Source organism: Schistocerca piceifrons, chromosome 5 (assembly GCF_021461385.2).
Source record: "Schistocerca piceifrons isolate TAMUIC-IGC-003096 chromosome 5, iqSchPice1.1, whole genome shotgun sequence".
Lineage (NCBI taxonomy): Eukaryota > Metazoa > Arthropoda > Insecta > Orthoptera > Acrididae > Schistocerca > Schistocerca piceifrons.
The window spans coordinates 320,666,196-320,672,195 of record NC_060142.1 but is presented as its reverse complement, the minus strand read 5'-3'; positions in this window follow the sequence as shown (position 1 = coordinate 320,672,195).

The window sequence follows — 6,000 nt, the reverse complement described above, 5'->3', positions numbered from 1 at the left end:
ACTAAGTCAGCCACGTATGGTACTGTAAGGCTACTATATCAAGCTTTTCTTTTTCTATTTTCTATATGCAAAGTTTAAAGTGTGTGGCATGAGAGAGAGGAACAAAGAGTCCGCTAGTTATATGTATCTTACTATAATAGGATCGCTTAGAAATAAAGGGAGGCGTAGCCTTCACTTTTTTCTGCGAGCAGCGAGAAGAAGCTAATTTGCTTCGTGCTGTCTTTTCTGTTCCAGCTAACATCGTGTAAGCATCAACAGATAAGTCTCGCATTAACTAATATTAACCTGAATTCATTGAACTTTCATATGGTCTATTTAGTTCAAAGCCAGACCATATCTTTGCATATTAATGCTATGTAATTATCAGTTTTTCTTTTACATACGTATGTCACTTGAAAGGAGACACAAAATTTCAGACGTGGAACTTCTTCATTATTGGCGTAGTATGAAATGCTAATTTATCAGATCATTTATTTTATTGTGGACCAATGAACCTCAGTCTCTCAGAAACGGAGTTCGACATTTAATTAATCATACAGTATAACGTGACTGACCGATCGCGTTATGCACTTTTCAGAATTTCGACAGCCCACGTCTTCAACTAAGTGAAACCTTCCACTGAAAGTATTAGGTAAACTACAGCTTCAGCATTAGCATTCTTTGTGAATAATGTTCTTCGTAGAGCGAAACTTTTACAGGAAAATTAAGTGATCCCCTGAAGAGGCGAAAGTAATTAAAATTATTATTTTTTACGTCCTTTATCTTCCTTCTGTCTTCCCAGGTAGCTGTTAACTCACAGTATCAAACAAAGTTGTTGCCCTGTGGAGCCGGGTAAAAGTGCTAATCTGATCGTAATGTTTTTTGTGGTAATATTACTGAAGGTGCTGTGCGGATAATATGGCCCAATATTTTATGAACTCACGACCACGTTTTGCTGGCGTACATGAAACGGTGTTCTAGGGTGTCTTTTTGTCTACTGAGACGAATGCAATGTTGTGTTTAGGTTTGGAGCTGAATTTATACAAGATGGAAACAATTTTAGCAATGTACAGCGAATTGTAGTGACATAATAATAACTGTGAAACATGGCTCTGCAATTGGTCTTTGAGTGCAGGTCATACCTGAAAGTGGAAAGCAATACGTAGCCATTGCTCGACATGGGATTATCAAATGGGGTGAAGATGGGGGATGGAAACGTTGCCTACGCTTCTGTCGAATTCTTCACAATAGTCAAAACGAATTGGAACGAAGTATTAGTAGCAAGCTCAGTGCCTTCCATATAACGCAATTTACGTTACGTATCACACTGTCTTTCTTAGAACATTACCCCTGAATACAATCACACATTAGCTAGAACCCCCGCACTCCCCTACCCCGCCCCTCCCTTCTCTCATATTCTCACCAAATTTAGCACCTAACTAAACGGTAGAATGAACGACTTTCCTTGGAACACTTGTATTTTTAAAATGATGAAAGATGAATGATATTTAATCTGTCTCTCTCTCTCTCTCTCTCTCTCTCTCTCTCTCTCTCTCTCTCTCTCTCTCTGTGTGTGTGTGTGTGTGTGTGTGTGTGTGTGTGTGTGTGTGTGTGTTTTATACTGAATGACGAAGGAGATCGTGGTGCGAATCAAGTGCTACCTACGATTCATTCTCAGAAAAGAAAGCTAACTAACCTCAGTGAGGGTACACACTTGTTACGAAACATAGTTCCCCTGCATTACTCCTCTCCATTGTAGCACTTGCTTGACCTTCACACAGCAAGCCCATTTAAAATCAAACAAGTTCAGATGTGTGCACTATTCTTAGTGTTAGTAAATCGCTTCATTGCTGCACTGCTTACTTCTGAACTGGCCGAAATTGGGCGACTACAGGCTGTTAATGTTCAGTGTCCAACCACACTGATAATAATAATAAAACTGTGTACAGCACTATAGTAGCCTTTTGTAGTTACTTTTGTGTCGTGCTGTCAATTAACTCATGTATCAGTTTCGAAGCGAGTAATGAAGCAATTGTTGGGCTACTGCAGGTGCTATTTACAGCTTGGAGAAGACATTTTGTTGAGATATGTAGCGTTTGTTATGTACACGTCACACTTTTGTCATCAGCGACGTGCGGGACAAAGCACGACATATTTGTGTAGGGGGTGGACTATGTGAGGAACCCCTAAATTCCATCGCATTAATGCTACTAACTGAGAAAAAGTAATTATTGATAACTTATGTAATCAATATTAGAGTCTTACGAAATTGTGTTAATAGTAATGATCTTTTGTAAATAATTTGGTTTCGTGACCAAAACAGAATAGAATAGTTTAGTTTTTAGCTTTCAGAAATTTCATTTTACCGCTCAGGTGTTAATTACCCCCAGGCTGGGAACTACTGAGCTGCTTAATACGATTCCCGACACACGCTGGTTGTCTCGTGTCCGTGATGGCGACAATGACTAGCTCCAGCGATCACGCCTCAAATCTAATTACAAAGGCCGGCTCGATACTTAAACCATAAAATATTGCCTAAGGTGGGATGACAGAACACTCGGAAAATGAAGCTGTTACTGGGAATAATTTCTCAAAGAGAAACCGAATACGAAAACGGGATTCATTCAAAGATAGCTGATGAAAATATCGATACGGGAGGAGGTAGAAACTTTCAAGCAGTTTTATGCAATAGCCAAAGTGTCTGTTATCTTACATCAGAACCAACTTGTCTTTCTTTCTTTCACTGACGCCATAGTCACGCAGCGATCGCAGGGCCGGCGTGGTTATAACGGATTTGGCAATGTTAGTGTTAGGGATGGCCGGATGCCCTTCCTGCCGCCATCCCCTACCCCCCAGGACGGAATCAGTGTACCCCAACTGTCTGCATCGAGTGTAAACCGTGAAATAGTGCGGACGTGTTTCACATGTCGGCGACGCGTGCAACTGAGGCGGAACGTGGGGACCAGCCCAGTATTCACCTAGCGCGATGTGGAAAACCGCCTAAAAACAAAATTCAGGCTGGCTGGCACACCGGCCCTCGTCATTAATCCGCCGGGCGGATTCGATCCGGGGCCGGCGCGCCTTCCCTAGTCCAGGAAGCAACGCGTTAGCGCTCTCGGCTACCCTGGCGGGTGCATCATAACCAAATTCTATCGTGCGATAATTCAGGTAATGATGAACAGAGGGCGGTCCTTCTGAAGCGATCGATTACGAGCAGACTGAGTGGTCGCAATAGATATTTGAATTATGGCTGATTCAAATGGCTCTGAGCACTATACGACTTAACTTCTGAGGTCATCAGTCGCCTAGAACTTAGAACTAATTAAACCTAACTAACCTAAGGACATCACACACATCCATCCCCGAGGCAGGATTCTAACCCGCGACCGTAGCTTTGATTTATGAAAAGAGTGGAAAATTCAGTAGAATTATACCACAAGATGTTTCGCTAACAAATAAGGAACGTCAAAAAATGAAGATGTCGTATAGGAAGAGGAATTTTAATTCGTGTTTATTATTTCCAAACCGCAAGAAGACAACCCTACTAGTTTCGATGATGACTGCCATAAATATACTTTAAAAGTCGTGTCGAATTCGTGATTGTGTGATGCGAAGCACTCTGGCTTCCCATTTATTTCGTTGTGACGCCGATGTTACTTGAGGACGTGTGTATAAGAATATCTCATTTAGCCGAGGCTGGTCTAAAAGCGAGATAAGTCTATTTTCGCGCAGCGGGCGGAAATCCTGGCGGCGTGTACGAAGGCGGTTGAGAATGGGCGCCTGCTTGTGCAGTTATCACTGGCCAGCTATTCGCGCCGCTCGTGATGAAACATCCGCATCAGAAATAGGCGGGCGCTAACGGCCGCCCCTGACGGCTCGCCACGCCTGCTCCACGGCGTTCCAGTTGCGTGGGCCAGCCGTCAATCAAACTGCCGGCCGCGGACGCAGACTTCGAAAACCCTGGACATTTGAGTCAAATGCGATCATGTTCCCGTACATATTCAGTCTCTCACGATAAGTTGGCCGACGGCCACAGTGTCCTGCGGAGATCGGTGACATGGTTCAAAAGGCTTTGAGCACTATGGGACTCAACTTCTGAGGCAATAAGTCCCCTAGAATTTAGAACTACTTAAACCTAACTAACCTAAGGACATCACACACACCCATGCCCGAGGTAGGCTTCGAACCTGCGACCGTAGTGGTCTCGCAGTTCCAGACTGTAGCGCCTAAAATAGCTCGGCCACCCCGGCCGGCTCGGTGGCATGAGAGGGAGAATGTTTCCTCCGTTTTCTTTCCGTGCTGACAACGCCAACGTGTCGAAGCCTCGTACCGATCAGCAGCTATGTTATATAGAGTGTCTCAAACCTTTTGGGCCATACTGAAATACGTAATAGCGGATCCACATCCGATTATATTGAGATAAGGAACGAATGGCCGAAAATGCATATTTAATGTATTACGGACATACACAGTTTATAAGGAAAAGCAACAAGGTAGCTCAGAGCAATTGGTCAAAGTGACGATAGCCACCCTCATTGTGTGCGTGGCAACGACGCATGTTCTCCCGCACTCCGTGCAATGTGGGTCCACAGAATAGAGCGGATCAGGTTGTGGAAAGGGGCCAAGATCAGTTACTGTAAGTTACACCAGAACACACAACTTTATTCCTCGAAAACGAATGCACAGTTTTCTCTTTAAAACAACAAGGATCAATTCACTGCTGAGGGCCCAAGCAGCTTCTCAATGCTAAAGTTTAAATAATTCCTTTTAAAACACAAGGATTTACTGAAACGGCAGAGGGTCTTACTCAAGTAAAATTAAAATATCTTCTCGGCTAAAGGCCCAAATAATATTTCAGATCAGCAAAGGAAATTCTATAAAAGGCAAGCCATATTAAGGAAAATTTAAATTAATTCCTCGGCTGAAAGCTCAATAATATTTCAATATAATAAAAGGCAACCTTTAAAGACAAGTACAACAGAAAACCATCTTGAGAAAATCGGAAATATCTTGACGGTGGAAGACCCAAACAATTATTCAAAATAATTAAAGACAAAGCTTACGATAAGCATTTACACAGTACGGCTGATGGCCATTTTAAGAATTCAAGATAATTAAAGAGAAACCTTACAGACAGGAATTTACACATTACGGCTGAAAGCGACAGATTTTAAAACAATTGAGGCTGAAGGCCTAAATACAGAACAAACAAGAATTTTAAATAAAACACGGCTGATGACCTAATCTTAAAATACTTCACATAAAGTACTGAACATACAACGGACAAAATTAATACACGGCTAAAGGCCCGGTACGGTACTTGTGACAAAAGAAAACCACAATCACAAAAAACAGAACAGTGGTGCACAGAAGTGTTCCAAGGGTCGACCTGGGGAGGAAACTCTAACAGCAGTTAGTCAGCCAAGTGTAACACTGAATAATCAGTTGGGAGCACGACCTAGGGACGGCTGAAGAACCAACCAACAACCTAACCAATTCCAGCTCTGTCGCAACCGACCGACTGGCTGCTCCAGTACGCAGACACCATTCATCTGCTCAGACGAAAACACAGAAGCTACACACTGTTCCACGTAAACTCTTGCATCAAGAACTCCAACAAGCCTAAAACCAATCACCGTGGAACAAAAAGAAGAAATGACAAGTCACACACACACAGAGCGTTTCCATAAGCGGTCGACGACCAAATACACGTCGTCTGGTGAGATGACCGACCGAACGACCAACCAAGGTCGTCCCCACTCAAGTTATGAGTTTCGGCAACGGTCGGGCGAGCCTTGCCTGTCCGCAGCTGCCGGCCGGAGTGGCCGTGCGGTTCTAGGCGCTACAGTCTGGAACCGAACGACCGCTACGGTCGCAGGTTCGAATCCTGCCTCTGGCATGGATGTGTGTGATGTCCTTAGGTTAGTTAGGTTTAAGTAGTTCTAAGTTCTAGGCGACTGGTGACCTCAGAAGTTAAGTCGCATAGTGCTCAGAGCCATTTGTCCGTAGCTCACTGCGGTT